The sequence below is a fragment of the Triturus cristatus genome, chromosome 11 (genome assembly GCF_964204655.1).
Source record: "Triturus cristatus chromosome 11, aTriCri1.1, whole genome shotgun sequence".
Lineage (NCBI taxonomy): Eukaryota > Metazoa > Chordata > Amphibia > Caudata > Salamandridae > Triturus > Triturus cristatus.
The window spans coordinates 133,465,822-133,480,024 of NC_140594.1; the positions used below are offsets into that span (position 1 = coordinate 133,465,822).

Consider the following 14,203-nt stretch of genomic DNA (forward strand, 5'->3'; position numbering starts at 1 on the left):
CTGAATCATTGGCCGTACTACGATAAGCCCTGAAGAAGTCGGGGGGTGTGTGTACCCCATGACGAAACACGTGTTGGCTGGCTGGATTTGTCTGAATTACACCATAAAACCGAAAACTGAATCTACTTGATCGTCCTGTGATCCCTCTGTCAGGTTTGGAGTTGAGAGAGTCAGATTCCCCCGATTACAACTACTACACGGTAGTCAGACCAGAGTGGGAAGAAGGAAGCGGAGATGTGTGTCTGCTAGATCACTTTCCGCTTTCCTCCGGTTACTATTAGTTTAGGTAGTCGCTTAGTTTCCATCCCCTTCCCCTCCCTAAGATGGCCGCTGGTAGGTTCATCACTTCCCAGTTACTCCCGCTGTGACTGCGTTGCAGTGTTTCATTTTTGATTTAGTGCGCGCGTGGCCAATACGCGGCGCACTTCAACCGTCAAACTCTGGGAAGAGGCGGTTTTCGTCTGGAGATCCGACTCTTTCCCTCAGGTTATTTTCAGTCGGATTCTTGGAAAGTTCAACAAGAGTTTCCCTGTTTTGTGACTTCCATTTGGCTCTATGAGCGGAGCGTATTTTTTTAGGGAAATCTCCACAGCGTATCCTGAAGTTTTGTCAGCGTGAAGCGGAGATTTTAGCAGTCTGCATTTTTTCTGTGACTTCGTTCTTCTGAAAGTAAGGAGGCAAGGTGGCAAGAGGGAGGCTATGACTCTTGAGAAGTAAGTGCTGCCTCTCATTCAATTTGCTGTTGCCACATCTTTCCAGTGCCTTTATTCCAGAGACAGTTGTATATTGAATTCAGTCATTCAGAACCAACTACGAGTTCCAGCCAAGTCCTGCAGTAGTTCGATTTTCTTGTAGAGAGGCATTTTCAGTCGTCTTAACATTGACTCCAGAGTACCTGAAAATAAAGAGACTTGTGAGGAGAACTTTCATCGAGTAGAGACCTATCTACTGGCCACAAAGAGCTTCCTAGTAGTATATTGATATATATATATATATATATATGGGGTATACATTAGTTCAATAACCTATTGTGGAGTACCAAACTCTAAAAGAAGATTCATTATACTTCAGCTCCACCTTCAAATTCAGCGATAGATTCCACTCTCTCAGATGGTAGACAGGTAAAGATAGTTACTAGAAAGGGTACAGGGTGGGGAAGGTCTTGGGTAGTTTTGGTTCTCACATGTGAATTTCTATTACAGGAATAGTTGCATGCCATCCACCCACACCAACTTCCACCTAAGAGAATTTCGCTGAAGTTGTATAGAGAGCAGCTACCCACTGTATCTGGACAGGTATAGTGTAGAAGGTGGTAACTAGAACTTTGTGAGTTAGTAGAAGTAGAGCAGTAGTTAATGAGTTTTCTTTGCAGGATCCTTGACGAAGAGGTTTCGAGGCCAGTCCAGGAAGAACGTACAGTGCTGTCTCTCTTGTCTGTCCAATTCCCCTTTCCCCCTCACTGCTGCTCGTGAGCCTTAGAGTTCGCGGTAGCGGAGTAGGGGAGTGGAGAACCAGCATCTGCTCCTGTGGATTAAGAACTCAGCTGAGGAACTTGACAGATTGAAGTGCCTTAAAACTGAATTTTCCACCTGAGCACGATGGCTGAGGGAATTGACGTCAAGGCCCTAGCCACAGTATTAGATAGTATCCAAAAGCAGTTAACAGATACTATGGAAGAGAATAGGTCCCTGAGAGAAGAAGTTAGAAAGTCAGTCTCAGATGCTAGTCATTTGCGCCAACAGTTTGAGGAGTTTTCTGGGGGAATTCGTTTACCTGTCAAGGAAGATAAGTCCCCCTCTTTCGCTCCCGCCCCATCTGCGGCGGAACTCACTACACAGGTGATCCACACAATCTCGCCAACTATTCCTTTGGCAGCCCCTGAGAGATATAGTGGGGACCCGAATAAGGCCCAAATTTTCCTCACACAATGCTCCTTACACTATCTCTGTCGGCCCATAATTTTTAAGGAAGATCAGTCAAAGGTGGCGTTCATGCTGTCGTACCTGAGTGGAGATGCCGCCGCTTGGTCCATGCCTTTGGTAAATAACAATGATCCCATTTTATATGGTTTTGAAGAATTCAAGAAAGAGTTTCTACGGATTTTTGACAGACGGTCCATCTCTCAATCTACAGATAATGAATTATTAGATCTGAAGCAGGGGAATCGAGAATTAGTTGCGTATTTGGCGCAATTTAATAAATTAATTGTTGAAACTAACTGGCCAGAAGCAAAACGTGCTGCAATCTTTTATCGAGGTCTCAAGGATGAGATCAAGGATGGCCTATCTCAGATCCCAAGACGTCCCACAGAGGTTTCCGAATTGATTGACCTTGTCCTTCAGATTGATCAGCGTCAGAATGAGAGGAAGAATGAGAGGAGAAGGGAAACTAGGTTTATCCCTCCTCGTTTCGACAGAATGAAGGCAGAAGGTGCTAAGTCAAGGGAAACGACTTCTGAAGATGAGCCTATGCAGATTGGTTCAGTGCGAGGACCCTTGTCCAAGGAAGAAAGAGAGAAGAGACGTCTGGGTAAGCTGTGCATGTACTGTGGGAATCCAGGTCATTTTGTGAAGGAATGCCAAAAGAAACCTAAGAACAATTCTTGGGTAAAAGATCGGCTCCACCAGTAGAAGGGGTTGCCCTGGTGGAAGCGAAGGAACAGCCAACTCCAGATTTGAAATTAGCGGCAAACACCTTGCAATCTTCGGCCCCACATTTGATTTTATTGGTACGGATTAGGTTCGGTGGGCAAGACAAGGAGGGGATTTCTGTCATGATCGATTCAGGGGCCACAGGAAATTTTTGTGACATTGGTTTTGCTAAGGCTCTTGGAATCGCATTTGTGAGAAAAGAACGGCCAGAGCCGGTACGAGCAGTAGATGGAACGAGTTTGTCCTCTGGACCCATAGTCTATGATTCTGAGGAAATTTTGTTGTATGGTCCAGGAAAACATGTAAGCTCTGTCCAATTCAATTTGATTGATGCTCCGCAATTCCAATTTATCTTGGGTCTGCCTTGGCTCACTGAGCATAACCCTCAAATAGACTGGGCTCAACGATCCATTCGCATGAATTCAGACTACTGTCTGCAACATTGTTTCCATTCAAATCCAGATACATCAGTTGCAACACTAGTTTCTCAGTCCCAATGTTTAGCCAGTATAACTCAGACCATTTGTGCAGTAGATACACAAGAAATTCCCCAAGACTATGAAGATCTCGCCCCAGTGTTCGATGAAAGAGAAGCGGAACGTTTGCCCCCCCATCGAGAGTACGACTGTCGAATTGAGCTGGAGCCTGGTGCCTCACTGCCCTGTAGCCGAATATATGCACTGACCGAAGCAGAAAATGTCCATCTGAAGGAATATCTGAGTAGATACTTGGCCAATGGCTTCATACGCCCTTCTCAGTCTCCGGTTTCGTCTCCCCTCTTCTTCATTCCGAAGAAGGATGGCCAACTGCGCACTTGCATTGATTATCGTGCCCTCAATTTGGTGACCAAGAAGAATCGTTATCCACTACCTTTGATTTCTGAGCTCTTGGACCAGGTTAAGGGAGCGAAGTTATATACTAAATTGGATCTGAGAGGTGCCTATCATCTGGTGCGCATGGCAGAAGGAGAGGAGTGGAAGACGGCTTTTCGTACTCGGTTTGGGTTGTACGAATACCAAGTCATGCCCTTTGGATTATGTAACGCCCCAGCTGCATTTCAGCACTTCGTGAACGAGGTGCTACGTGAATTTTTGGATCGATGTGCAGTGGTGTATATTGACGACATCCTAATTTTTTCAGCTAGTTTAAAGGAACATGTCCAGCATGTTCGAGCCATCTTGAAGAAGTTGCTTGAGAACCAACTTTTTGTCAAATTGGAGAAGTGTGTATTTCATTCCACCCAAGTTGAGTTTTTAGGATTTGTGCTGTCACCAAATGGTGTGTCCATGGATGAATCCAAGGTTAGAGCCATCAAGGAGTGGCCCTCTCCGAGCTCAGTGAAGGAAGTTCAAAGTTTCCTCGGCTTCGCCAATTTCTACAGGCGTTTCATCGTCAACTTCTCTGAGCGAGTATGTCCTCTCACGAGACTACTCAAGAAGAAGACCAAGTTTGAGTGGAATGCAGAAACTGAATCAGCGTTCAATGAACTTAAGAGAATTTTTGTATCCTCCCCAGTGCTGCTCCATCCAAATCCTGAAGAGCCATTTTTTGTGGAAGCAGATGCCTCCAATCTGGCCATTGGGGGGATCTTGTCTCAGCGCCATAAACAGACAGGTCAGCTGCATCCAGTTGCCTATCGTTCAAGGAAATTATCAGCTGCGGAAATCAACTATCCCATCGCTGATAAGGAGCTGTTGGCAGTCAAGGATGCGTTTTTAGAGTGGAGACATTACTTGTTGGGTGCCAAGCATGTTGTAACTGTCTTTACGGACCATCGAAATCTGCAGTTCCTAAAATCCGCTCGCACCCTAACTCCACGTCAATTGAGATGGTCTTTATTTTTTGCAGATTATGATTTTGTTTTAACCTACAAACCTGGAACAGCTAATGGAAAGGTGGACGCTCTTTCCCGTTTGAATGTGGGTGAAGAAGTCCACACCAGTGACAAAGGGGTAATTATCCCTGTAGAACGAATCATTGGAACACTCTCCTATGCTGACATTGAAAAGAAGTTAAGTGATTCGCAGTCCCCCGAAGAGGTGAAGATTTGGACAGCCAAGGGAAAAGAATTCCAAGTCAAAGAAGGGAAACTCCATTATCTTGACAAGGTGTTGGTGTTAAATTTGGATTTGCGAAGGCAGATCATAGAACATTTCCACGACGATCCACTGGCAGGACATAAAGGAGTAAAGAAGACGTTGGAGCTGATTCGGAGAGAATTTTGGTGGCCGGCAATGGAAGCTCAGGTGCGGCAGTATGTAGCCACTTGTGTGTTATGTATCAAGGGAAAGACACCTAGAAGGGCTCCACAAGGTCTTGTACAGCCGTTGCCTATAGCCCCATACCCTTGGCATACCATTTCTATGGACTTCATAGTTGATCTTCCGTCCAGTGGAGGTCTTTCTGTCATCTGGGTGGTGGTGGATCATTTTTCTAAGATGAGCCATTTCGTCCCATTGAAAGCTCTCCCCAATGCCACACAACTGTCCAAATTGTTCACACAACACATTGTAAGGGCACATGGAATCCCTAAGACAGTTATTTCCGACAGGGGCCCGCAGTTTGTCTCTCGTTTCTGGAGATCCTTTTTGAAGAGGTTGGGTGTGGATTCTCGTCTGTCCACCAGTTTCCATCCAGAGACTGATGGACAGACAGAAAGAGTAAATCAGGAATTGGAACAATACCTGCGCCTGTTCTTGATGGATCAGGAGGGAGAATGGCCAGATTTGGTTTGGGCAGCTGAGTTTGCCTACAATAATGCTCAGCATGCTTCTACCGGTTACTCCCCATTTTATTTGAATCAAGGTAGGCACCCAAACACCCTAGTTGGGAAAGAATTCAGTGATGTTCCAGCAGTAGAAACAGTAGTACAGGAGTTACACTTGGCCTATCAGTCAGCTTCCAGAAATCTATCTAAGGCAAAAAGTTCTTTTAAGAAGCAGGCAGATAAGAAGAGGTGTCCAAATCCAGTTTATAAAAAGGGAGATCTGGTTTGGGTTTCTACTAAAAATCTACGTATGAAGGGGAACCGGAAGTTTCAACCAAGGTTCGTGGGTCCCTTTCGTGTAGACCGAATGGTGAATCCCGTCAGTGTCAAGGTTAGACTCCCACCTAGGTTAAAGATTCATCCAGTCTTTCATGCCTCCCTGCTCCAGCGTAGTCCCGAGGGTTGTAGGCTAAGGAAGTCTCCTATGTCAATTCAAGTGCAGGGTAGTGAGGAATTTGAGGTGAAGAGAATCTTAGATTCTAGGCTACAGAGAGGGAAGATTTTCTACTTAGTGGATTGGAAGGGGTATGGTCCTGAAGAGAGATCATGGGAGCCATCATCCAATATTCATGCACCACGTTTGCTTCAAGAGTTCCATCGCACTTATCCCGCTAAACCCAAGGAGGGAAGGAGGGGGGTTTTGGTGGGAGGTACTGTCAGGTTTGGAGTTGAGAGAGTCAGATTCCCCCGATTACAACTACTACACGGTAGTCAGACCAGAGTGGGAAGAAGGAAGCGGAGATGTGTGTCTGCTAGATCACTTTCCGCTTTCCTCCGGTTACTATTAGTTTAGGTAGTCGCTTAGTTTCCATCCCCTTCCCCTCCCTAAGATGGCCGCTGGTAGGTTCATCACTTCCCAGTTACTCCCGCTGTGACTGCGTTGCAGTGTTTCATTTTTGATTTAGTGCGCGCGTGGCCAATACGCGGCGCACTTCAACCGTCAAACTCTGGGAAGAGGCGGTTTTCGTCTGGAGATCCGACTCTTTCCCTCAGGTTATTTTCAGTCGGATTCTTGGAAAGTTCAACAAGAGTTTCCCTGTTTTGTGACTTCCATTTGGCTCTATGAGCGGAGCGTATTTTTTGAGGGAAATCTCCACAGCGTATCCTGAAGTTTTGTCAGCGTGAAGCGGAGATTTTAGCAGTCTGCATTTTTTCTGTGACTTCGTTCTTCTGAAAGTAAGGAGGCAAGGTGGCAAGAGGGAGGCTATGACTCTTGAGAAGTAAGTGCTGCCTCTCATTCAATTTGCTGTTGCCACATCTTTCCAGTGCCTTTATTCCAGAGACAGTTGTATATTGAATTCAGTCATTCAGAACCAACTACGAGTTCCAGCCAAGTCCTGCAGTAGTTCGATTTTCTTGTAGAGAGGCATTTTCAGTCGTCTTAACATTGACTCCAGAGTACCTGAAAATAAAGAGACTTGTGAGGAGAACTTTCATCGAGTAGAGACCTATCTACTGGCCACAAAGAGCTTCCTAGTAGTATATTGATATATATATATATATATATATGGGGTATACATTAGTTCAATAACCTATTGTGGAGTACCAAACTCTAAAAGAAGATTCATTATACTTCAGCTCCACCTTCAAATTCAGCGATAGATTCCACTCTCTCAGATGGTAGACAGGTAAAGATAGTTACTAGAAAGGGTACAGGGTGGGGAAGGTCTTGGGTAGTTTTGGTTCTCACATGTGAATTTCTATTACAGGAATAGTTGCATGCCATCCACCCACACCAACTTCCACCTAAGAGAATTTCGCTGAAGTTGTATAGAGAGCAGCTACCCACTGTATCTGGACAGGTATAGTGTAGAAGGTGGTAACTAGAACTTTGTGAGTTAGTAGAAGTAGAGCAGTAGTTAATGAGTTTTCTTTGCAGGATCCTTGACGAAGAGGTTTCGAGGCCAGTCCAGGAAGAACGTACAGTGCTGTCTCTCTTGTCTGTCCAATTCCCCTTTCCCCCTCACTGCTGCTCGTGAGCCTTAGAGTTCGCGGTAGCGGAGTAGGGGAGTGGAGAACCAGCATCTGCTCCTGTGGATTAAGAACTCAGCTGAGGAACTTGACACCCTCATTACTCAATTATTGTATTGCATGAATCTTGTTTGATACAAATGGTAACATACCTTAAATACTGTGAAATTAACGTGTGCACAGTCTTGCTTACTGTTCGTATAGCGGGCTTAGGCCCCCTTATAGAGGGTTTAGGGGTTGTTTTCCCTCTTCTGATGCACCGTTACTGATTTATTACAACTTGATACAAGAACGTATAAAAGAGAGCGCTCGTTAATAGCCTGGCAGTGTGAAATAATACCCCCAGTTGGCTAACTTTCACACAACTATTTTGTTGGCTATTGAGTGAATAGCTGAGATTGTACACTCCTTTGTCCGCAGACTGATATGTATCCATTTACAAGAAAGGCATCTCGTATCCGGGTGAACAAGAGGCGCCAAAGTTAACTCTTGTAATATTCTAGAATAGTACACCTTTGGTTGCTTTCTTGCATTTAGGTACAAGAACTAGTTTTGGGAGGAGCCTGCTTGGGCTTAGGAGGATATGTGGTTGCATTCATAATCATGTACTGATGACATCCCACATAGAGAGGGATGAAGGGAGGTGCCAAAGGAGGCTGTATAGTGAAATCTGCTAATTAGCATACGGAATCCCAGAGCCCAACGGGCACTTACCTGCAGAAGCAACAGAAGATAGAGTAGTACATATGATGTCTGGCTTTTGACTCGAGTGATAGAAAACATAGAAAGTATGCTTGCATATCTCTCTGATCGGTGCACGTTTCAAATTTGTCTCCCTGTAACAGACAAAAGTGTCACCGTTGTGGGACTGCTCATATCGCCTAGCTGATGTTATTTTTGTGCAGTGGCAGTATTGTAGCCAATGAGGTTTATCCGAGACGTGATTATTGCTTATTGAAAACTTTACCCAATACCCTGCCATGTCAACTTGAAAAATAGTTTATATTGGCAATTTTTGATAGTCTCTATGGAGGCTGGATCAATTGTGTCAAAAGAAGATTGATTATACATCATTATAGTTATTTAGTAAGCAAAGAGGTGTAGATATTTTTCATAGAATGTCAATACTCATTGGTCAATATGTTTTTTTAACAACTGTTTTATTTCAACTAAAGTGTTTCTCATATCTGTGGAAAAGGGTCCTCTTAATCAATAGGTAAGGTACACGTATTAAACTTTGTGATCTAATTGTCTTGGAAGCTGCACAGTGTCCAAAGCTTCAGACATTCATTCAGCATCTCTCTAAGTAGCCGAGCTAATGTGCTATTTTGTCGGCTATTGAGTGAATAGCTGAGATTGTACACTCCTTTGTCGGCAGACTGATATGTATCCTTTTACAAGAAAGGCATCTTGTATCTGGGTGAACAAAGAGGTGCCAAAGTGAACTCTTGTAATATTCTAGAATAGTACTCCTTTGCTTGCTCTGCTTGCATTTAGGTACAATAACTCGTTTTGGGAGGAGCCAGATGGGGCTTAGGAGTATATGTGTTTGCATACAGAATCATGTACTGATGACATCACACATAGAGAGGGATGAAGGGAGGTGCCAAAGGAGGCTGTATAGTGAAATCTGCTAATTAGCATATGGAATCCCAGAGCCCAATGGGCACTTATCTGCAGAACCAACAGAAGATAAAGTAGTCCACCTGATGTCTGGCTTTTGACCTGAGTGATAGAAAACATAGAAAGTATGCTTGCATATCTCTCTGATCAGTGCATATGTTCCAACTTTGTCTCCCTGTAAGAGACAAAAGTGTCACGATTGTGGGACTGCTCATATTGCCAATTGGAAGTTATCTTTGAATAGTGGCAGTATTGTAACCAATGCGGTGTATCCGAGGTGTGATTGTTGCTTATTCAAAACTTTGCGCAATACCTAGTCTTGTCAACTTGAACAACAGTTGTTGTTGGTAATTTAAGATAATCTTTACGGAGGCTAGATCAATTGTGTCAAAAAATGATTGATTATACATCAATGTATTTATTCAGTAAGAAAAAAGGTGTAGATATTTTTCATAGAATATCAATACTCTTTGCTCGATATGTTTTACATTAACTGTTTCATTTCAACCAACGTGTTTTTTATATGCGTAAAAGAGGGTCCGCTTAATCATTAGGTAAGGTACACATATTAAACTTTGGGTGCTAATTGATTTAGAAGCTGCGCAGTGTCCGAAGATTCAGACATTTATTCAGCATCTCTCTAGGTTTTAGATCAAATGTACTATTGTGAGAAAGTGGCTCTGTATATACTGTTCCAAAATAGGTACAGGGTGTACAGAGTCCACAGTCCCCAGAGGTTTGGCAGAGGCTAAAGTTAGAAATAACCTTAGTCTCTAAAGTGGTAGCTTGGTCGAGCAGTAAGGCAGTATCAGAGGACAGTGTAAAGCATTTGTTGTACACACTCAGTCAGCGAAATGATTTCACACACTCAATAACTGAACTCTAGGCCAATGGTTTGTATAAAAAATATATGTCTGTTTTGTTTTAGAACCAACAATAGGAATTAAAATATACTTTCTCAGAATGAGATGCTTTATTTAAATACTTTTGCAATATGCAATTGGCTTTTGTAGAAAGTTAGAAGTTGTTGCAATAGGCAACACAGTTTTAAACACAATAATGCATTGTGTTCAATGGAAATTTCAAGTTATTTGCAATAGATTACTTTCAGGATTACTTTAGAGATTCCAGGACTGGATCCTAGATTCAGTCCTGGGACAGTACTTAGAAACAAGTGATAAAAGTCGACTTAGTTACTACTAGGATTTTTAAGTAATATTTTGCTATTTTAAAAGTTGAAACTTAGAAGAAATTTCATAGAAAACAGTCAATGATTCCCTATGGAAGAAAATTCAAGCTGCAGGTATAGTATGTTCTCGTTACTTTTGTAATCCAGTACTGGGTGCCTAGACTCAGTACTGGGACCTTTATACAAAACAGGTAAGTAATTACGTTTTCAGAAGTTATACGATTTTTAAAGAATATTTAAAGTTTGCAGAAATTGACACTTTGAAGAAATTTCACAGAAAAACAGTCAATGATTCGCCATGGAAGAAAATTGGGTTACTGGTAAGTACAGTTGTAAGTATTTTTCAGAGTCAGTGCTGGGCACCAAGATCCAGCACTGGGAGCTCACCTAATAGCAGGTGAGTATTTTCATTACTCGGCTGATTTTTGGTGAATTTCTAAGTTTTGAAAACTCCACACTTTGAAGAAATTTTCAGAAGAAACCAGTCAATGTTACCCTATGGAGAAAATTGAGTTATCGGTTTAAAGGTAAGTACTCGACTGGCAGAGTTAAGGTTCTGGGCATAGACTCAGGGGTCTCCCAGGGTCAGGTAGGTAGAGTTTTTTCACCCTCAGCGGCACAGGGGCAGCCGGGTGCAGAGAGAGTTAGGCCCAATGTTATCCTATGAGAGGTAGGGGGGCCTTGGTTGGTGGCTGCTGACTAGCAGGCTACGCGGCTGTGGGAGCTGGGCTCCTGGTCACTTGCTCAGGGCAAATGGGGAAGTAGATAGGTGTAGAGGTTACACTGCCAGGGCCACTCGGGCGGCTGGGTGCAGGGTGCTTTTGAGCTCTTGGGCGCTCAATTGATTTCAATGGGAGAGCTCCGGTTTAGAAAAAGATTGCAAGCTCGGGGACGAAGATTCTTTAGGTGCCACCACCACTTCGAGAGGTAAGTTGGGTAGTTGGAGGATAGGTAGGTACCCAGGATTTGGGCACAGGGAGCCGCAGGGCGCCGGGTGCAGGGGTGCCTTTTGGTGTCGGGAAATCTTACCCTCTGTTGATCGCGTTGGGGGGGTACCTGGTTCTGAGGCTGCAGGTGTCGTCAGAAGCGTCTAGGGAAGTCCTTGGGTGCCGGACTCGGGTTCACAGTCGTCGTGGGGTCGTCCTCGTGGTCTTTGGTCACTCCGGCACAGGCCAGGCTTGGCGGGTGCAGAGTGTGTAGGGTTCGCGGTTCCGGGCTGATGCCAGGGATTAGAAGTAGATTTTGAGTAGAGCCTCTACTCATGGGAGTCCCAGGGGCTTAGAGCCAAAAGGTAGCAAGGTCCTCCGGATAGACGTACTCGTCAACGGAGCCTGAGTGTCGAAATTGAACAGTGTGACATACGCACAGACTTGTTTGGACCTTTGGGTAAACAACTGCTGACAACGCTTAATTACACCGGTTGTTTGTTGAAATATAAGACCCCCTGGGTTGGAATTATCACCAGGTGGAAGGTCTGAATCATTGGCCGTACTACGATAAGCCCTGAAGAAGTCGGGGGGTGTGTGTACCCCATGACGAAACACGTGTTGGCTGGCTGGATTTGTCTGAATTACACCATAAAACCGAAAACTGAATCTACTTGATCGTCCTGTGATCCCTCATTACTCAATTATTGTATTGCATGAATCTTGTTTGATACAAATGGTAACATACCTTAAATACTGTGAAATTAACGTGTGCAAGGTCTTGCTTACTGTTCGTATAGCGGGCTTAGGCCCACTTATAGAGGGTTTAGGGGTTGTTTTCCCTCTTCTGATGCACCGTTACTGATTTATTACAACTTGATACAAGAACGTATAAAAGAGAGCGCTCGTTAATAACCTGGCAGTGTGAAATAATACCCCAGTTGGCTAACTTTCACACAACTATTTTGTTGGCTATTGAGTGAATAGCTGAGATTGTACACTCCTTTGTCCGCAGACTGATATGTATCCATTTACAAGAAAAGCATCTCGTATCCGGGTGAACAAGAGGCGCCAAAGTTAACTCTTGTAATATTCTAGAATAGTACACCTTTGGTTGCTTTCTTGCATTTAGGTACAAGAACTAGTTTTGGGAGGAGCCTGCTTGGGCTTAGGAGGATATGTGGTTGCATTCATAATCATGTACTGATGACATCCCACATAGAGAGGGATGAAGGGAGGTGCCAAAGGATGCTGTATAGTGAAATCTGCTAATTAGCATACGGAATCCCAGAGCCCAACGGGCACTTACCTGCAGAAGCAACAGAAGATAGAGTAGTACATATGATGTCTGGCTTTTGACTCGAGTGATAGAAAACATAGAAAGTATGCTTGCATATCTCTCTGATCGGTGCACGTTTCAAATTTGTCTCCCTGTAACAGACAAAAGTGTCACCGTTGTGGGACTGCTCATATTGCCTAGCTGATGTTATTTTTGTGCAGTGGCAGTATTGTAGCCAATGAGGTTTATCCGAGACGTGATTATTGCTTATTGAAAACTTTACCCAATACCCTGCCATGTCAACTTGAAAAATAGTTGATATTGGCAATTTTTGATAGTCTCTATGGAGGCTGGATCAATTGTGTCAAAAGAAGATTGATTATACATCATTATAGTTATTTAGTAAGCAAAGAGGTGTAGATATTTTTCATAGAATGTCAATACTCATTGGTCAATATGTTTTTTTAACAACTGTTTTATTTCAACTAAAGTGTTTCTCATATCTGTGGAAAAGGGTCCTCTTAATCAATAGGTAAGGTACACGTATTAAACTTTGTGATCTAATTGTCTTGGAAGCTGCACAGTGTCCAAAGCTTCAGACATTCATTCAGCATCTCTCTAAGTAGCCGAGCTAATGTGCTATTTTGTCGGCTATTGAGTGAATAGCTGAGATTGTACACTCCTTTGTCGGCAGACTGATATGTATCCTTTTACAAGAAAGGCATCTTGTATCTGGGTGAACAAAGAGGTGCCAAAGTGAACTCTTGTAATATTCTAGAATAGTACTCCTTTGGTTGCTCTGCTTGCATTTAGGTACAATAACTCGTTTTGGGAGGAGCCAGATGGGGCTTAGGAGTATATGTGTTTGCATACAGAATCATGTACTGATGACATCACACATAGAGAGGGATGAAGGGAGGTGCCAAAGGAGGCTGTATAGTGAAATCTGCTAATTAGCATATGGAATCCCAGAGCCCAATGGGCACTTATCTGCAGAACCAACAGAAGATAAAGTAGTCCACCTGATGTCTGGCTTTTGACCTGAGTGATAGAAAACATAGAAAGTATGCTTGCATATCTCTCTGATCAGTGCATATGTTCCAACTTTGTCTCCCTGTAAGAGACAAAAGTGTCACGATTGTGGGACTGCTCATATTGCCAATTGGACGTTATCTTTGAATAGTGGCAGTATTGTAACCAATGTGGTGTATCCGAGGTGTGATTGTTGCTTATTCAAAACTTTGTGCAATACCTAGTTTTGTCAACTTGAACAACAGTTGTTGTTGGTAATTTAGGATAATCTTTACGGAGGCTAGATCAATTGTGTCAAAAAATGATTGATTATACATCAATGTATTTATTCAGTAAGAAAAAAGGTGTAGATATTTTTCATAGAATATCAATACTCTTTGCTCGATATGTTTTTCATTAACTGTTTCATTTCAACCAACGTGTTTTTTATATGCGTAAAAGAGGGTCCGCTTAATCATTAGGTAAGGTACACATATTAAACTGTGGGTGCTAATTGATTTAGAAGCTGCGCAGTGTCCGAAGATTCAGACATTTATTCAGCATCTCTCTAGGTTTTAGATCAAATGTACTATTGTGAGAAAGTGGCTCTGTATATACTGTTCCAAAATAGGTACAGGGTGTACAGAGTCCACAGTCCCCAGAGGTTTGGCAGAGGCTAAAGTTAGAAATAACCTTAGTCTCTAAAGTGGTAGCTTGGTCGAGCAGTAAGGCAGTATCAGAGGACAGTGTAAAGCATTTGTTGTACACACTCAGTCAGCGAAATGA

At 43.3% G+C, this 14,203-nt stretch overlaps 4 non-coding genes across 4 annotated transcripts; all 4 read left to right on the forward strand.

Annotated features, from left to right (window-relative positions):
• The first annotated feature begins 8,282 nt into the window (after window positions 1-8,282).
• On the forward strand, window positions 8,283-8,423 carry LOC146783645 (U4 spliceosomal RNA). The gene has a single exon (XR_014971156.1). It is a non-coding gene; the product is annotated as a U4 spliceosomal RNA (small nuclear RNA).
• Window positions 8,424-9,244: 821 nt separating this feature from the next.
• Window positions 9,245-9,385, forward strand: LOC146783646 (U4 spliceosomal RNA). The gene has a single exon (XR_014971220.1). It is a non-coding gene; the product is annotated as a U4 spliceosomal RNA (small nuclear RNA).
• Window positions 9,386-12,615: 3,230 nt separating this feature from the next.
• On the forward strand, window positions 12,616-12,756 carry LOC146783647 (U4 spliceosomal RNA). The gene has a single exon (XR_014971146.1). It is a non-coding gene; the product is annotated as a U4 spliceosomal RNA (small nuclear RNA).
• Window positions 12,757-13,577: 821 nt separating this feature from the next.
• Window positions 13,578-13,718, forward strand: LOC146783648 (U4 spliceosomal RNA). Its single transcript, XR_014971240.1, has one exon. It is a non-coding gene; the product is annotated as a U4 spliceosomal RNA (small nuclear RNA).
• The last annotated feature ends 485 nt before the right edge of the window (window positions 13,719-14,203 follow it).